Source organism: Protopterus annectens, chromosome 9.part0 (assembly GCF_019279795.1).
Source record: "Protopterus annectens isolate FY-2018-M chromosome 9.part0, PAN1.0, whole genome shotgun sequence".
In the NCBI taxonomy this organism is placed as follows: domain Eukaryota; kingdom Metazoa; phylum Chordata; order Ceratodontiformes; family Protopteridae; genus Protopterus; species Protopterus annectens.
Genome location: NC_056743.1, coordinates 98,963,514 through 98,984,035, shown reverse-complemented (window position 1 = coordinate 98,984,035; position 20,522 = coordinate 98,963,514).

The window sequence follows — 20,522 nt, the reverse complement described above, 5'->3', positions numbered from 1 at the left end:
CATACCAGACCTTTTTCTGCTGTTGGGCTTCTGACAGGATCTCCATGAGTTCCCTGAGCTTTGTCCTGAGGTTTAGGACATATGCCAGAACAGACCCCTTGTGGGTTTTACACTCAACTTCCCACTCATCTTGAATCAGATCTAGAGATCCCCTCACCCTATGCCCACACAGCAACTCAAAGGGTGAAAAACCTGTGGATTTCTGGGGCACCTCTCTGTAAGCAAACAATAGAAGAGAAAAATATTTATCTCAATCCCTCTTAAACTGGTCTGCAAATGCCCATAGTATGGACTTGAGTGTAGAGTTTAACCACTCAATAAGATCATTAGTCTGGGGATGGTAGGGGGCAGTCTTTAGGTGCTTCACCCCACACTAATTCCACAGACAAGCCAGCAGGTCTGACATGAAATTGGCACATCTGTCAGTCAGTATTTATTTTGGGAAACCTACTGTGGTGAAAATCTCTAAAAAAACATTTTCCACCTTTTCTGCTCAGTGGAGGACAGAGCCACCGCTTCAGGGTATCTGGTAGCATAATCTATTACCACTAGGGTATACTTTTTCCCTGTGGAACTTGGGGTAATCAGAAGCCCCACAATATCCATAGCTACTCACTGAAATTACTCTTAAATTACAGGCAAAGGCATCAAAGGAGCTTTCACCTTGTCTCTTGCCTTGCCTACCTTTTGGCACGGCTCACGGATCCTGCAGTATCCTGTTACATCTCTGGAAATCTCATACCAATAAAACTTATGCAAAATATGTCACTTTGTACATTTTTTGCCCATATGACCTGCAAAGGGAATATCATGGGCTATGGCTAGAAGTGCCAGACAGTAGACTCTGGACACTACCAACTGGTGTATTCACTCACTCTCTAGCCCTCCCTCAGGGTTCCACTTTCTATACAGTAACCCTTTGTCCCACTATATAGATTTCCCTTTCCCTTGAGAATCAGCTGCCTCACTAGCTACCTCCCTCAGGCCTTGCAATGTAGGGTCTGAGAGCTGAGCCTGTCTCAACTCTCTCTTTGTAACCCTTCCCAGCTCCCCTTCCACAAGAAGTCTGGTATTCTCTGACAGCTGTGCCTCACTGTCAGCCTGGGTATTACTACTCATCCCTGCCCTTGCAGTCACCCTGTACAAGGAAACATCAGTACCCAAAAGCAGCTGTGGCTCACCTTCAGTCTTACTGCTACAGGGTAGCTCCCTACCTGAAGTAACCACCTCACCAGTCCTGGCTGCAAGTGCGCGGTCTGTCTGGGTCTCTCCCAGGCTACCAGACACAAATGCTTGTCTCCAAGCCTGACTGCATGCACACAGGGTACTGAATTATCAAAACCATTCCCTATTAGGACCTCTGCAGGGATATTCTCAAACACACCTCCTTGCTGGCTTCCTTTTCCACCCTCCCAGTCAAGGTGAATGCTAGCCAAAGGTATTTGGAATGGGGTCCCTCCTAAACCTCTGACTGGAGTAGACTGCCCAAGCAAGTAGTTCTCCTCTGCAACTGTTGCAGGCTTTACAATGGTTAGGTCAGAGGCTGTGTCCCTGTTAGCAGTTGCCTATTTCCCATCTACTAAGATAGGATATAACTCTTGTGGTAGTTTGGTACCCTTGTTGTCTCGAAACAACCTACTGCTGGCATTTTGTCATTCACACTTACTGGCTCTCCCACTTTTTGTTTCCCACCTTGCCTCCATGGACATCTATATGCTACATGGCCCCACTGGTTGCATTTAAAACATTTAACCTTTGGTCGTGGATGTGTACCTGGACTAGTGGTTTCCCCTGCTACTGGTAGACTCTATTGGGGCAGTCTGGACTGCCCACCATGGGTTCCCTTAGACCCATGAGCAGCACTGGGTGTCCCTTTTCTGTGCAGTGGTGCCCTACTTGCTAGGTATAGGTCTCCCTTCTTCCCCATCTAATCTGCAGTAGTGCATTGCCTATCAGCTAACCAGATTCTCATGTCCTCAGGCAAAGTGCTAACAAAACTTTTTTCTTTAAGCTTCAGGTGTTAACTTAAAGCATTCTAAAAGGCAGTTTTTTTACAATATTATAATTTAAGCAATCAGTACCCATCAATTTAGAAATAGCAGTTAAGGCTTTACCATAGAGTAAGGGGGTCAGGAACCATGCCCAGAGCCCTTGGTTAGCATTATACTGTTTTAAAAAAAAAGTAATCTCCGTGGTATCCCCGAAGTCTCAAACTACCCACTAAACAAGTATAGTGCGTCCAAATGCAAAACAGTGTAAGAAACTTGTCTGTGTGGAAGATTTTCAATTCATATAAATCTAGTTAATCACTGTATTTTAATCAGATCAGGCAATGGTAGTAGAAGTAGTGAACTTAAACTCATCTTAAGTAAAAAAAATAATAAATATTGTACAGAATTACTAAGTATTCGAAAGTAATCCAAGCAGGGTATGTAGTCTGTTTCCAGTCGAAAATCCTTTATTAAGTACACACACACACAAAACTTTAAATTAAAAAGAAATCGCCATATACTGGCCAAAAGACTTAAACTTTATTGAGGTCCTTAAATAATTGCATTATTTTATTGTTTTTAATCATCATCCACCAACTAAGGTCATTATTCAGACCCAAAAGCTGCATTGTTTTAAATTTTTAAATCAATTCACATTCTTTCTTAAATAAAATGTTTTCTATTTTATCAAGATTTGTGTTTCCCAAATACCCAAGTAACAAAATGCAAGCTTTAATTATAGTCAAATTACATTGAATTTTTTTTTTTTTTGCTTTATGATCTGCAGGATTTTAAAGTGTAGTATTGTACCAGTGTAGTATTGTACCTGGCGAGGGATGGAAGGGAGCATCTCCTGAGCTACTGGAGTGGAACACGGACATTCAGTGACTGAGGAAGATAGCAGACAGCCAACAAAGGCAGGATAGGGAACATGGAGAGCAGAGGTGAAAAGGTAAGAGAAATTCCATCTGCAGGAAATGTAATTATATCATAAAACAAGACTGTAGGCTGCATTTTAACTATGCACTAATAGCAGATTTAAGTGCATCCACCCCGCTTCGTAAATCTAAGGCCCAGTGATGAGGTGACTTGTGTTTTTATGCAGATTACTCTAGGTATGCACCCTGTTTGAACCTTAGTGAAGGATGTGTGTTTTGTGGCATGATATCAAATGTTGAACTTTGGATATTTTGTTAGATTGTATTAGTTTATGCACTTTTTTAAATTTCCTTAGTTGTCAGTTTTAGCCCCCATTTAATTTTCACTGCCCAGTTAAATGCTTATGCAAAATATTGCTGTCATTGTTAGGCGGACTTTAATTTTCTTTCCTATGTGTCTGACATATTTCTATGTATTTAACTTTTAGCTCATGTAATATTTTATGTACATGTATTTTTTGCTCCTTAACTGCTTAACATCAGTACCCTCAAATGATCAGTTGCCCCCTTACATGACATTTACCCTGCTAAGTGCAACACTCAGCATCATCCCATGTGGACCTTTTCTTTCCATTGGGAACTCACATTTTGGAGTCTTACCCTTATCACCCACTGGAAGGATACTGTCACCTTGCACAGGCACAGATGTTTTGTTTGCCTTACACTTTCCCCCTTTGGTGGTCAACCATCACATTGAGTATGGACAGTTTAAGTATTAAGCCCTTCATCCTGATTTAGGTTATCACCTTAATAGCTAGTAGCAAATCCTTCACAGAAGAGCCAATTAAACCATAACCGTAACCAGCCTGTTGTTTGGCTTGGCCAAGAACTATGCAGTTTCAAATAAATTAAAGACCAACACAAATGTGAGGCTCTAGAACTCTGCCTACTACACTGGTGATGTAATAGATCATTGTGGTAACAATTGTGATCATAGAGAATTCTAGAACTGATAAAGTAAAACTGAAGAACCTCAGAAACATTTCCATTCTTCATGTTAAGAAGCGTTGGATCAGCTGTTATTATATTACTGTGCATTTTCACATTTTAAATATGGGCTGCATCTTCTGCAGTTTTAAGAAATCAAAACATCGAAAAAGCTCCTGTAAAGGAGACAGTAGAGCTGAGCAAGTAAGGCTTAATACTGTGTGCTGGTTGTGCTTGTGTTAAATTTCTGCCTTAGTTTAATGTGGAGTTTGAAGATGGTGTCATTTGGCTGTCTGTGAACTATCCTTGCTGCAGTATAATTTTATTTATTAGATTATTTTTTACATAGAGTGATATTGACATCAAATATATTATTCAGTGCACTGCATTCTATAAGAAATGTTTATGAGACTTTTCAAATTTTAGCTCTAGTTTTGAGACATTGACTGTTTAACTTTGGTATGAATTTATTTTGTTGGTCCCTTTATATTTTAGCTGTTTTCCACGTTTGTTTAACATTTGCTTGACTGAATTTAATTTATTTAGTAAAAGTGAAAGCACCAGAATAAAAGCTGATTTGAGTTACATACTATGAAAGGCCATGAAGATCTGATATACCATGTTTAGAGAACCAAAACTTCAGATGTTAATTCCTGTTCTATGAAGGTACTGAAGAACCAAACTCAAACAGGCTTTGAGCCATTGGTGTTCTTTGACATTTGATGTTCAGAGAACCAAAGAACCTAAGAAGTCAGATGAGTTACCCATGCCCTTCTGGGAGTTCAGAAAAGGCATCCTGTTGATTGTACAATGTTCATTTAAGTGGTAGGCTAGATGCATCATGTTGAGTTGGGAAAAGTATGTGGGAAAAGCTACCAGGTTAGGTCAAGGCCTAGTCAGCCAGACCTACTGCAGGTGCCATAATGCTTCTATGAAAGGTATCTGGGATGTTGCTACATGAAGCACAGTAGATGTATATTAATAATTATACACTTGGTAATCTACACCATAGTTAAATGTGGCTCTGGTACAGTTGTGCTATGGGATGTCTTGCAGAACACCTGCTTATCATGCTGATTACTGATGGGCATTGTTAACATTAATTTATTGTCATTATTGTCCTGAAAAGTTATGTCCGGCTGCACCTTCCTCCTCCCGCTGATTCTGCTGATGTCTAGTGAACATGATGTACACAGATTTTAAATGTACACATTCCTCAGGGAACAGGGGGCAGCACTACTCACTAGTGAGATCTCTACCTCACAGATTAGTTTCAGGGTTCAGTCATGTCAATTCGTGTTGACATGGATTTTACATATTTTCCCTTTCTCAGCACATTAGCACATCAGATGTGTCCTACTTGACAAAAAAATGGTAAATTATAACTGTAGACTGTATAAATGCATATATTACATTCACCCCCGCCTTGTGATATGAGCCGTGGCTGTAGAGATGTTGAGGAGCAGTTTAGATACCCAGTGTGCAAATAAAAAAAAATAAAATAAAATTGTACCCCTTTTGCTGTTAGATGATCACCTCGTCAACTGGCAGCAAACTCTTCAAAGAAAGAAAACAGCTGAAACTTGGGCTTTTGGTAGCTTTGATCTATACCTTTGCATTTTCAAATAACTTAAATCAAGACAGGACAGAACAGGTACTTAGAACTGTTTGTACTGCAAAACTGCTGTCATCAGATCACCAAGGCAATAATTGTGATACCAAAACTTTCCAGAACTAGATAAACCCAGCATATTTCCAGTCCTTGTGTTAAGGAGCATTAGTTCATCTGTCTTTGTCTAAATGTGCAGGCATTTTTTTTAAATATGGGTTCTATTTTCATTTGTTTTGCACATACATACAAAAGGCTGTTGTGGAAAAAAGAGCACGATTGCAGAAGTAAGTATATTCTGTCCCGATTTTTAGTTTCAGTGTTAAACTTGTACTGTTTTGCGTTTGCTAGCATAGTTTGGTGTTCAAACATGGTGGCTTCAGGCTGATCTATGAACATTCTATACTCCATTTTATTTTTATGAACATTCTATACTCCATTTTATAAGTATCTTTATTTACTATAATATTGAAAGCAAGCTTTGTATTCCATGGCACATTGCATTCTGTAAGCTATTTTTATTTTAGAAGTTTTGTAGAGAATTTGCAATATTATTTTTCAGTATTCAGTGTAGATTTATAATATTTTCTTTACTACTGCTTATTTTTCACAACTTGTTTTAACATTTGTTTCTTTGAATCTAATCTGTTTTGTAAAATTGTTTTGTGTTAAAGCATTGAGAAAAATTTTATTGAAATGATTTATTGTAGTTGAACTTCCAAGAATAGTTATTCCTTAAAGAGAGATTAAGGAGATCATCCTCAAACACTTGACATTTTCTCCATCTGACAGGCTCATTCCAGGAAAAAAAAAACAGACACACGTCATGGTTTAGAAAGGCTTAGTTTGATGGAATACCTTGACTTGAAAGCTTGGCCCTCCCCTGACCATGTCAGTTCTGAGTCTATGTTGGAGCCTTAGTCTTGAGGTCAGCTCTGGGGGGTTGACATTGACTCTGAAGTTTTCGGAGCTGTCTCTGCCCCTTGGGGTGTTGGCTTTTGACAGCTCAGCCTAGACTCCCCCCTTTGGAGCTGGAGGTTCAGGCCCCCAGGAAGCATCTGCTTCAGTGGCTTCAGCCACAAGGGGACTGCTTTTGGAGGGTTGGAGCTCTTCTGCTTTCGAGGTGGTGGAGAGGGTTCTCTCCCACACTGGGAGAGCCTTGGCATGCACCTCCTTGGAACCTCCCCTCTCTGTTTTAGTCTGGTGCCTGAGGCCTCAAGTCTACCACATTGACAGCTGGGCCCAAAAAGCCTCCACAATCTCCTTTCTGCAGATCCCAGAGAGTCTTCTGTTACCTTCTCAGAGTATCTGACTGAGGAGGTCCTCTGGAATAAGTTGTGTAAAGAGGAGGAATGTGGATTCCCCCAAGGAATCCTTCACCGCTGACACATTTCGAGGAAGGAGAAGGGTCCTCCAGCTCACCCCCCAATGAAGTCTCCTTTGGAGACACTCTAAAAATCATACACCAGAGAGGTGGCTGATCTGCCCAAAACCTTTCCCCAAAGGAATCAGTTCTGTGGGAAGCTTTTGGGTCCAGCCCATCTACCACCTGAGTGTCTTCTCCTGACATGTCAACTAGGGCATGGAAGGATATGGGTAAGGTAGAGCCAATCCCTAAGGAGGCAGACAAGATTTTGAGAGCCCCTTAGGACAAGACTTTATGTACCAAGGGTATTCTAATAGATGCTATGATTGTCGCAGCAGCTACCAAGAAGGAGCTTGCACAAGAGATCCCTTCTGTTTACCCTCCCAACAGAGAATCACGAGCATTGGACAAATTTGGGAAAAGAGTTTATGCCTCTTCTATATTTACCTTGAGGGCACTGAACTACCTATTGCATTTTAAGAGGATACAAAGGGATCTGATGAAGGAACTTTCTAGATCATTTCCTGGGTCAATATCTACAGAGGAACAGAAGACCTTTTCCTCCAGACTGGCCACCCTCCAATCACTGGCTAATTCATCCAAGAGGTTGATATCCCATGCCATGGGGGTACCTCAAGGGCAGCTGGATCCAGCATTGCCATAAGGCGCCATGCCTGGATGAGGCTGTGTTTTTTTGGAACCCTTCAAACAGTCCTTTATCAATGCCCCCTTTCATGGCTCCACCTTGTTTGGGCCTATGGTTTGTGGCACACTCTACCACAAGAAAAAGGACAGAAAGACCCTGTCTGCAGCCAGCATTTGTTTTTCTACCCCTCAAAGGTCCTTTTCTTGCAACCAGCATGGAAGTAAAAAGATATGGTTTCATAAGTCACAGGTCTTTTTCAGGATGCACAGTGAAATTTTCCCCCAGGGGCAGAGGAGGGAGCAACCAGAAAGGAAAATGCAGCCCACGGGCAAAACCAAGGGTCACGAGAGACCGTCTCGGATCAACCCTTCCAGCACTCCTTAATGGCTGCTGAGCTCCCTTCCTCTTGAGGCAGTTGAGGATGCACTTCTCTGCACCTAGCAGCCTGGGAGACCAACACAAATGATCACTGGGTGCTAAGGATCATATTCAGAGGATACTACATTCCCTTATTAGAAACTCCCAAACAAATTGCCTGCCCAATGTTCCACCCAGTCAGAGAGAGGATGCAGGCGGCCTTAGAAATAGAAAAACTACTGAGCAAAAGAGTCATCAAAAAGGTCCCCCAAGCAAGCTGGATCAGGTGTTTACTCCAAGTTCTTTTTATTGCCCAAAAAACGGGGGACTTATGGTAAATTCTGCACTTGACCACCTTGAACAAGTCAGTGAAACACATGAAGTTCAAGATGGTCACGAATGTCCATCTTACCTCTTCTAAAGATGAACAATTGGATGTGCTCTGTGGACCTGATGGATGCATACTACCACATAGAGATAGACAGATGCTCTAGGTGAGATCTGCATTTCAGACTAGGAGCCAGTCACTACCAGTACAGATCACTCCCGTTTGGCCTCACCACAGCCCTCAGGGTGTTCACCAAATGTTTTGCAGTGGTGGCAGCACATCTTAGATTGCAAGTTTCCAGATTTTCATTATCTGCATCAAGTGAGCATCTACTGATTCAGGCCAAGAATTGCCTTTTATATCTGGCCCCTCTTCTAGAAATCACAATCAGCACTCAGCAATCTCAGCTATAACCAGTTCAGGTTATAGACTTTATTGGAGTGTGTCTGAATACAGGGGTATCTCAAGCCTTTCTAACTACGGAGAGAATTACAAATTTTAGTCTACAGGTCAGACAGATTCTGGCCATCATGACTCCTCAGGACAGCTTGATTCACAGGGCGTTGGGCTCTTTGTTGGCCACTATAACTCTTCTACCTACTGCACACCTGTACATGCAGATCCTGCAATGGACATTAGCGGTCCAATGGTCTCTTCATAGGAATCCCTTAAATTTCCCAATCAAACTCTCCCATGTATGCAAGGATGCAGTGCTTTGGGGGCTTTACTCTGCAGATATTTCTCAAGGAAGGCCATTCATCCTGCCTCTCCCAAATGCCACAGTGACCATGGACACCACCCAGTTGGGGTGGTGGGCATTATCTCGGTCAGCCTCTTCAGCGCAAATGGATGCCCCAGAAGACCAACTTGCATATCAATGTACTGGAGATGAGGGTGGTTCTTCTAGTGTTGGAAGATATTCACAGCTTTCTACCTCTGGGGACTATTGCTATATGAACAGACAGTATGTCTGTGAAGTGATACATCAACGAATGTGGAGAACCAAGTCCTACCCCCTATGGCAGGAAGCAATGAGGGTATGGCAGTGGCTCACCTCTACCAACTGATTTCTAATAGCAATGCACATTTCAAGAGAGTCCAATATATTAGCGGACAGGCTCAGCTGAGTGTTACTCATGCCTGATGAGCAGTCTTTAAATCAATCCATGGCAAAACTGATCTTCTGGAAATTGTGTCGACCTGTTTGCATCCCCTTTCAACAACAAATGCAGCAGTTACTTTGCCTTGATTCCCCCTCATGGATAGGCACCTAGAGATTCTCTACTCCATGCTTAGCCTCACAGTCTTCTCTATGCCTTCCCTCCTCTGCTGTTAATTCCCACGTTTTTACAGAAGGCTGTCAGGTTGAAGAGCCAGGTAATCCACATTGCCCCCTTCTGGCCCAGAAAACCTGGTTCACCTTTCTTTGGTCTCATCTGATATGCCCACTGTTGAGGTTGAAGCCAATTCTGGACCTTCTTCCCCATCCGTCAGGGCATCCCCACCCAGACCTTCAGAGTTTGAAGCTAACCACATAGTTTCTGCAATTCCAGTGATGGCAAGATGCCCCAGGCTTTCTTCCCATGTCCAAAGGATTCTAATCTCATCCCTTAGGTCTTCAACTTGTTGGATTTACAAAAGTAAAGGGAAAAAGTTTTCCATTTGGGTGCAGCAGAAGCACGTAGACCCCATTTGCGGCTCCTATTGTGGTCGTTTTGGATTGTTTTGGCATCCCTCCTCCATGATGGCATTAGCTATTCTACCATCAAGGTCCAGTTCACAGTTATTGCCAATTTTCATTTAGGACTAGACTCTTACCCCTGGCATTATCAAAACTTTGTAAAGCCTTCCTTAGAGGTACCTTTCTACTTCATCCACCAATCAAAGACCCTTCATGTGACCTGACTATGGTTTTGCAAGCACTGGTGTATCCTCGTTTTGAGTCAAGGGCTACAGTTGACTTAAAATTCTGTCTTGGAAGATCCCTTTTCTAGTGGCTATCACCTCCACAAAAAGAGTGTCAAAACTTCAAGCTCTTTCCTCCAAATCCCTGTACTTAATTTTTCACAAGGACAGGGTAACTTTATATACAAATCTGTTCTTTTTGCTCAAGGTAGCCAGGGAGGGGGACATTAATCAGTCTGGTAATTTTCCCATCTTTTCTTTAATTATCAGAATAAAGAAGAGTGCACCCTTCATCTGCTGGATGTACATAGGCAATTACATTTCTACTTAGAACCAAGTCCTTCAGGAAGTCTGAACAGTTGTTTGTTTCCTTCACTGAGAGAAAGAGAGGAAAATCCATTACAAAGGTTACTCTGTCTAGATGGTTGAAAGACTGTATTTTCTTTGTATATTCAGCCAGAAACATACCCTTGCCAGGTCCTGTTAAAGCTCATTCTACAAGGTCTATGACAACTTCTCAAGCCTTCTGGTCATGGGTTTCAATTGATGATATTTGTGCTGCAGCTACCTGGTCAAATCCTCATACATTTGTCTTGCATTATAATTTGGATATTATATCCAGAAGCAGGAGTACCTTTGGATCTGCCATACTTCAGAATATCCTTCCATGAGAGCCACCCGGGGTTTTTCTGTAGCTGGGGACTCTGTCCCACAGGTAAATGGAAATGAAGATGACAGCATCAGATAAAGAAGTTATGTCTTATCATAACATTCCATGTATGTTGTCCATCTTCATTTTCATTAACAATCCCACACCTCTTCCCTATTCCAGTCTTTGGGAGACCTGGTGGAACTTTCAGAGGAACCACTGCTCCTTTGGGTTGAGCTTCTGATCTTGATAGATATTTTTATAGGATAATTTTTTTTTGTTTCTATACTTGGAGCAAACTTGATCTGATGTGGTGTCGGGGAGTGGGGCATTATGGGTAGATGGGAGGACCCCAAGTCTGGAATCTCAAGCTTGGAGGTGGAATGGTTGGTTCGAGGGTCACAACCGAATCCCACAGGTTAATGAAAATAAAGATGGACAACACAAATGGAACATTATCAACAGACATAACTTCTTTAGTAATTCAATTTAAAACATGGTGTGAGGGTGTGAATAACTTCTTTTTAGTAATTCCGTTTAAAACATGGTATGAGGGTGTGAACATATCTGTACATATCTGCAGGGGCATGAACAAAGCTGCATGAGTGTGTGTGTGTGTGTGTGTGTGTGTGTGTGTGTGTGTGTGTGTGTGTGTGTGTGTGTGTGTGTGTGTGTGTGTGTGTGTGTGTGTGTGTGTGTGTGTGTGTGTGTGTGTGTGTGTGTGTGTGTGTGTGTGTGTGTGTGTGTGTGTCTGCTTGGGTAGTCACACCAGGGAGGGAATTAAGATTCAGGATATGTGTGTGTTGGAGCATGCAAGTGAGTGAATGGTGCAGTATTTTATGAGTGATCAACTGTAGATATGTGTGTGCATAGACATTGGTATCTGAATATATATGTGCATGTGTGTGTGTATATGTGCATGCATGCATTGATATTTGAATATGTGCATGAATGTGTGACACACCAATGTCTGAATTATGTGTGGGGGAGATGCAAGCACACATGTATTCATGTATTGTTGCCTGAACAGAGTGTGTTTTGTTTAAGGTAGTGCAAAACATGGGCTGCAAGGGAGAATTGTCACACCCTCAGGCTTAGCAAAGCTAGAGTGTAATTCAGAAACATGCTAATGAGCTCATAATTCTATTTCAGTGTAGTCATACCCGTCTCTAAATCACATTTTCCCTGCAGCAATCTAGTTGACTAACCAACAGTGGGCAATTAGCACAAGTGGTGAGGATTTTTCTGAATCTAAGGGACAGTTTTGAATTACAGAGATTCACACACACTCACCTCCAAAGAATAAAAAAACCTTTATAGAGACCCAAAAATAAATGAGATTTGTTGCTCATCTTTAAAGACAAACCCATCATGAATTTCTTTCTATTAGTACCCTCTGAAAGGGGAAAGAAAATATTACTTTTACGCTGACAAAAACGTCTAGTGTGGTGAATACATTGGGGAAGGCTGTCCTCACATTCTCTGATCTATGTGTTGGAGGAATCATTTCTCACACTATGAAAATCCCAGGTATCTAGGTGATATAGTATGAGACATGCCAGACACTGTAAGTAAAAACTTATCATGAGAACATCCATAAACTATAGGTTCACTGTGGCACACATACTCTAAGATGGCATTCAATACAATGATTCAGATTTTTTCTAAACATTTACCCAAGCTGTAATGGCAAAATAATCAGTATATTTGTCTTAATTTTAATTATCAGTACAGCTGTTTAAGGGCAATACCATAACATGAGAGCTTAATTCATCTTTGTTGCAAAACAAATAGCAAGAATGAAATATATTTTGCCAGAAGGTCCAACACTTATTGTATGAGAGGTATACATTTACTGATGTTTTAAAGTATTTTCATTTTTTCATTCAGGCTCAGTCATCATCTTGCTTCAACAAAAGTCTTCCATCGACAAGTGAAAAAGTGCATCTCAGAAATGAGAGCGTCATTGAGGAAGGACAACACTCTTCCATCACCTCCAGTGGTGAGGAAATCTATTTGAAGACAGGAGCTGTCAGAAATGAGAGGGTATCTGATGGAAAACATCAATCCATTCATTCTAGTGGTGATGAGTCATTGTTGATGTACCATCTCAGAAGTGATAACTTAACTAATGAGGAACATCGATACAATTTCTTCCAGCCTTGTGCTGATGTACCATCTCAGAAGTGATAACTTAACTAATGAGGAACATCGATACTCATTCCTCCAATCTAGTGCTGATAAACTCCACTTGATGGAGCATCTCAGAGAGGATAACGTAATAAATGAGGAACAGCAGCACACTTTCCTGCAATCCAGTGCTGATGAATTGTGCTTTATGGAATATCTCTGTGGTTACAATATGACCAATAAGGAACATCGGTACACTTTCTTCCATCCTAATGCTGATGAACCAGTGTGGTTGATGGACCATCTCAGAAATGATAATTTAACCAATGAGGAACATCGAGACACTTTCTTCCAGCCTTGTGCTGATGAACCGTTGTGGTTGTTGAACCATCTCAGAAATGATAACTTAACCAATGAGGAACATCGATACAATTTCTTCCAGCCTTGTGCTGATAAACTCCACTCGATGGAGCATCTCAGAGAGGATAGTGTAAAAAATGAGGAACAGCAGCACACTTTCCTGCAATCCAGTGATGATGAACTGTGCTTTATGGAATATCTCTGTGGTAACAATGTGACCAATGAGGAACATCAAGATGCTTTCTTCCAGCCTAGTGCAGATGAACCGTTGAGGTTGTTGGACCATCTCAGAAGTGATAACTTAACCAATGAGGAGCATCGAAACAATTTTTTCCAGCCTAGTGCTGATGAACCATTGTGGTTGTTGAACCATCTCAGAAGTAATAACTTAACCAATGAGGAACATCGATACAATTTCTTCCAGCCTTGTGCTGATGAACCATTGTTGATGTACCATCTCAGAAGTGATAACTTAACTAATGAGGAACATCGATACCCATTCCTCCAACCTAGTGCTGATAAACTCCACTTGATGGAGCATCTCAGAGAGGATAATGTAATACATGAGGAACAGCAGCACACTTTCCTGCAATCCAGTGATGATGAACTGTGCTTTATGGAATATCTCTGTGGTTACAATGTGACCAATGAGGAACATCGAGACGCTTTCTTCCAGCCTAGTGCAGATGAACCGTTGAGGTTGTTGGACCATCTCAGAAGTGATAACTTAACCAATGAGGAGCATCGAAACAATTTTTTCCTGCCTAGTGCTGATGAACCGTTGTGGTTGTTAGACCATCTCAGAAGTGATAACTTAACCAATGAGGAACATCGATACAATTTCTTCCAGCCTTGTGCTGATGAACCATTGTTGATGTACCATCTCAGAAGTGATAACTTAACTAATGAGGAACATCGATACCCATTCCTCCAATCTAGTGCTGATAAACTCCACTTGATGGAACATCTCAGAGAGGATAATGTAATACATGAGGAACAGCAGCACACTTTCCTGCAATCCAGTGATGATGAACTGTGCTTTATGGAATATCTCTGTGGTTACAATGTGACCAATGAGGAACATCGATACAATTTCTTCCAGCCTAGTGCTGATGAACCAGTGTTGTTGATGGACCATCTCAGAAGTGATAACTTAACCAATGAGGAACATCAATACACTTTCTTCCAGCCTAGTGCTGATGAACCATTGTCATTGATGGACCATCTCAGAAGTGATAACTTAACCAATGAGGAACATCGATACAATTTCTTCCAGCCTTGTGCTGATGAACCATTGTTGATGTACCATCTCAGAAGTGATAACTTAACTAATGAGGAACATCGATACCCATTCCTCCAACCTAGTGCTGATAAACTCCACTCGATGGAGCATCTCAGAGATGATGACTTGAATGAGGAACAGCAGCACACTTTCCTCCAATCCAATGCTGATGAACTGCACTTGATGGAATATCTCTGAGGTTATAATGTGACCAATGAGGAACATCGATACCCTTTCTTCCAGCCTAGTGCTAATGAATCACTGTTATTGACGGACCATCTCAGAAGTGATAACTTAACCATTGAGAAACATCGATACCCTTTCTTCCAGCCTAGTGCTGATGAATCACTGTTATTGACAGACCATCTCAGAAGTGATAACTTAACCATTGAGAAACATCGATACCCTTTCTTCCAGCCTAGTGCTGATAAACCGTTGCCATTGATGAACCATCTCAGAAGTGATAACTTAACCAATGAGGAACATCGATACCCTTTCTTCCCACCTAGTGCTAATGAATCACTGTTATTGACAGACCATCTCAGAAGTGATAACTTAACCATTGAGAAACATCGATACCCTTTCTTCCAACCTAGTGCTGATGAATTGTTGATGATGGAGCATCTCAGTGGTAACAACATAATAAATGAGGAACACCAACACATATTCGTCCAGTCCAGTGCTGATGACCTGCACTTTATGGAAAACCTCAGAGGTTATAATGTGACGAATGAGGAATGTCGATACCCTTTTCTCCAATCCAGTGCTGACAAGTTGTGCTTCACTGAGCATCTGAAAAGTGATAACGTAACCAGTAAGGAACAACAATATACTTCCAAACAATCCAATACTGATCTAGTGTATTTGCTGCTAGAGCATCTCAGAAATGTGGCAGTAACTAAAAAAGAAGAATTTCCATCTGCTGCCATATTCCCAAGTTGGTATAATGTCAGGTTAGTATTACTGTGTTTTGTTATTTTTTATAAACAGTAAGTTGTCCTGGTATGTAAATGACAAGATTGTATTTTATGGAGAATTTGCAGTATCATCTACAAATAACCTGTTCAAAGCTCATATTCCTCACAAGCGTCACATCTTGTAATCGGAGGATGCCACTACACTAGTTTCTGAAACTGAAGTAGGCCAAAACTGCGAGATAATTTGTGTGTTTCCTTTCTCCTAATAAGTAGAGATCACTGACAAAAAATGAAAAGGATGATGTATCTATAAGTCCAAGGACACGGTCTTGAACATTAAGGTAGTGAGACTAAGACTGTGAGGAGAACAGTATCAGTGTAATTTCTAAGGCTTTTCTTTCTCTAATTTGAACTGCTTGTCTTAATTTTAGCAAGGTAGTGAAAGGTGAACTTCACTAAATATCCACCCAACTGAAATTACATTTATTTTAATTATTTGAATGTTGTTTTTCTCGTTCTTCTTTCTTGCTGGTTTGAGTATCTGTTAACCTCAAACGCTAACCACTAACAGGCTTGTAATTAATCTAATCTGGATGATTATATAGTGAGACTTTCAGTCAGAAGTGTCTGTAACCTCAGTTCATTTACAAGGCCAGACACAGAGTGAGGAGTATTTTATCAGCTATTGGAATGGTCTCCATTCCCTAGTGATGTGTAAGCGGTTATTATACTGCTTCACAGTGCTGGTGGAGATGTAGAAAAATGTTTGCACATTAGTTATTTCATGTTTGATGCCAGAAATGGGTAGCATTTAGGAATAGCTTATCAAAAGAAACGTACTGATGATGTTTGTACATTTTCAACTTGCCACATGAGCTCTGTCTTTAGAAACTTACAACTTATATAGAATGTACAGAAAAAATGGATGCTTTGATTTGTCCTGTAGCTGTAGCAATAAAAAATGTTTATATCAAACATCTTGACCCGAAAACACAGAATTTGGTTTGAATTCATGTGTGAGTTGCTGTTCATTTACAAAGAATAATGTCAGTGAAATGCAACATAAAAATACTGCAATGCATTATGGTTGCAGCTTGCCAGGGGGCAGCATCCCTCTGTAGAATTGCCTGTGTATGTGTAGCCAAGCACACACCACATGGCATTGTGTATGGCTTAACTTCTAAGAGGCGGCATTTTTCAAACCTCAAAGACACTAGCTGTCCTTGCTTCAAGTTCATAAGGAAATGAAAAAAGTACAAGTGGGCCAGCAGAAGATATAACTGTATTCAGAATGATGTAATACCATGTTTTCTGTTAAAGGCCTCTAGTGTAAGGATTTAAGTTGGGGATACATCTTTAATTGGCTGTCAATAATTCATATGATGCATAACCTATTGAGAATCAGGTGATCGAGTTCCTGTTGCTAAGCATTCCAATGAATGAGTACTGAAACTGATCAAGAATCTGAATGACTGAACACTGTGATGGCTGGAGGGGACTGACCTGTCTAAATGAGTGAACACTGCTATGGCTGGAGGGGACAGTCCTATATGTAGACATTTGATTGCTCCCCTTTCTTTGTGATAGTGCAGTCTTGGAGTTGGTAAGTATAAGGAGTGGTAATGTGGGGGATGCAGTCCCTGAAATGGAGGGGTGCAAGGGGCCATACCTCCATGCAAAAAAGCTAATTACAGCTGTTCTGTAGTCCAACACTGTAAAGCTGTCCTTTTGACAGCTCAGTAGGTTCAACACTGTAAAGCTGTAGTTTCAGCAGATACTATGTTCAACAACATAAAGCTGTCCTTTCTGCAGATCAGTAGGTTTGACAGTGTACAGCTGTCCTTTCAGCAGATCAGTAGGTTTGACAGCATACAGCTGTCCTTTCAGCAGATCAGTAGGTTTGACAGCATACAGCTGTCCTTTCAGCAGATCAGTAGGTTTGACAGCATACAGCTGTCCTTTCAGCAGATCAGTAGGTTTGACAGCATATAGCTGTCCTTTCAGCAGATCAGTAGGTTTGACAGCATATAGCTGTCCTTTCAGCAGATCAGTAGGTTTGACAACGTACAGCTGTCCTTTCAGCAGATCAGTAGGTTTGACAACGTACAGCTGTCCTTTCAGCAGATCAGTAAGATCAATAGTGAAAATCTCTCCTTTCAGAAACTCAGTAGGTTCGATAGTGCAAAGCTGTCCTTTTAGTAGACAGTAGGTTCGACAGCATAAAAACAGTCCTTTGAGCAGATGAATAGGATCAGCAGTGTAAATCCGTCCTTTCAAAAACTCAGTAGGTTCGATACTGTAAAGCTGTCCTTTCAGCAACTCAATAAATTTGACAGCATAAAGCTGTCCTTCCAACAGATCAGTAGGTTCAACAGCGTAAAGCTGTCCTTTCAGTAGATCAGTGGGTTTTCCAGTATAAAGCTGTCCTTTTAGCAGATACTAAGTTTGACACTGTAAAGCTGTTCTTTCAGAAGATCAGTAGGTTTGACATCATAAGTCATTAAGTTAGAGCTTGATAAGTTGATGGCTGACATTATCAGATATCTGCAAAGGTTCCTTACCAAACGAATACAGGCATAAACACGTCATAAGCAGATCATCTCAAAGTCTTATCACTATAGTCGGTCTCCCACACAGTACTGAGAGGAGATCTATGCCTGGCACACAAGGCATCCCTGGACCCTGCTCTGATAAAAATTTTGCACACCTGCAAAACAAACAGCATTAGAGCTACTAGATCTAAAGCCCTAAGTTTTGCTTGCAACATAAATCGGACATGTTGGAGAGACAGATATGTGTCTCAGAGAAATCCCATTTTCTGCATAGGCTTCCTATCCATGGGAAACAAAGTCCCTCCCTAACCCTATTTAAGCCTAACTTGGACCATTGGTTGGGGAAATTGGAAACTCACCCTTGGCCTGGTGCTTATGTCTCTAATGGACAGTGTTAGACAGTAAATCATGTCATACCCAATGTCTAAAATATATAACTTGTAGGACACATTTGGGTTGCACAGCTAGGCTTATAAAGGCCCCAGTGGTCATTACACATCTATGAACCTAATATGAATCAAACCACTTTAATTCTGTATTTAGGGGTATATAAAGTTAAAGTGGTAAAGTTATTATGAGGGAAGGTAGTAATATGCGTTTGTTGTACAAATTAGATATTGGTGGCTGCTATTTGACAGAGGGGCTTCCATCTGCAAGTGGGTGTTTAATTCCAGAGATGCTAGCTACAAACTAAATTATATTTATCCTTTATGTGATGCTCAGTCCCATCTTTAATATTATGTGCCAAAGGGGACATATTCAGAAAGTCTGTGAATCCCGGTATTTCTATGAAATTCCAACCATTTAATTAAAAAAAGTATTTTGGCACTGGTAACTGTCAGGAGAACTGAAGAAGAGATAGACTCTGGTAATAATGGATTATTTTAGTACACAGTCTGAATCAGTAAGTGCATCGTAAAAGTGTACCAATCATATTAACTATGGCCTATGGGTGCCGTGTAGCTGCTGTCTTCCTCTACTGTATGTAATAATTATCGCATTGATCATTTTGAATTTGATTGATCTGGTTGATTAATTTGATTGCTGTCTATGTAGTTGTTGGAATGTTTGCTCCTGAAGAATTGGATTTGGCCCAGTGGAGTTTAGATAGTCATCAACTCCAAAAGGATGAAATGGCCTCAGAGCTAGAATAAAGAGTGTGATGTGGTAGTTTAAAAATATTCTGATTTTCTATTAGGTGTTCTGCATGCTCAGAATGAAGATATGGAAGTAGTGGGGTTGTGACAATACACCTCCTCACAGTGAGAGTACATTATGGCCTGGGGCACCGCATGCTCCTCTTGATGAACCCTAAAATAACATGCAAGTCATCTCATGGTGTGTGTGTGTGTGTGTGTGTGTGTGTGTGTGTGTGTGTGTGTGTGTGTGTGTGTGTGTGTGTGTGTGTGTGTGTGTGTGTGTGTGACAGTGCTGAGTGATAGATATTCACAAATTGTTGAGATTGCATAGCTAGTTAACAGCAGGTAAAATGTGTATGAAATGGAAGAGCAATCAGTCGTAGAATCATTGGAGCATATAATGAAAAGGGGGATGATAAATTTGATGCCTTGCACTCCTCCATTTTTGGGGACTGCATCCCCTACATTCCCACTCTTTGTACTTTCCAACTCCAAGACCACACTATCACAAAGAAAGGGGAACAATCACATTTGTATATATGGGATTGTCACCTCCTTCCATTACTGTCTTGCATATTGTTCACTGTGGAAAGTTCTGGCCATCTAGGGCAAACCTCTGTGTAGCACTGTGTGCATTAAATGACACTGAGAACTCTGCAGGCTGTCTTTTACTGATGGTGACCACATCATCCACACTTTATGCATGACTTACAGGTATGTATTTTACTTTTGGAATAGGTGATAGTTTTATGTATAACAGGTACTTGCATGACTTACAGGTATGTATTTTACCTTTGGAATAGGTGTTAGTTTTATGTATAACAGGTACTGCACCTGATTGCCTGCACTAGTCTGTTGCTATTTGAAAGCGTCTGTTTTCTAGAAAGACAACATAAGGATCTCTGCTGCATTACATTATGTAGAATGAGATTATGGCTGCAGGAAATCACTTGTCTTGTGGCCAGATTTCTAGAGGAGTATCGGTGCCCAGTTTGACTCACCTGGCTACCTTCTGTATTGAGTATATCAGCCAGATAAAGGAGCTGCTCATGAAAATGTTTGGTCTCCCATTAGAAGAGTTGCAGTACGTGTGTGTTTTTATGCAGAGCAGAGATTTACCAAATTCTTTTTTCTTCTTACATTGCCAGTTGCAGCCCTGGCCAAGAACCTGCCCCATTTAAGAATGAGGAAGAGACGATGAATGAATTCTGCAGTAACACTTTTTCTACAGTAAGTTCATTTTTAAAGCAGCATCATTTGATTTGCATGTATTAAAACACGTAAGTGAACAGATTATCTGTTAATCTTTTCAAATAGCAGTGATGAAACATTTCAAACTTCTTATTGGTTTCCTTTCAAGGAATGTTAGGTGTCGTCATCGTCTTAATGATTTTGGTTTTGATCACATTTTTTACATAACTGTCCT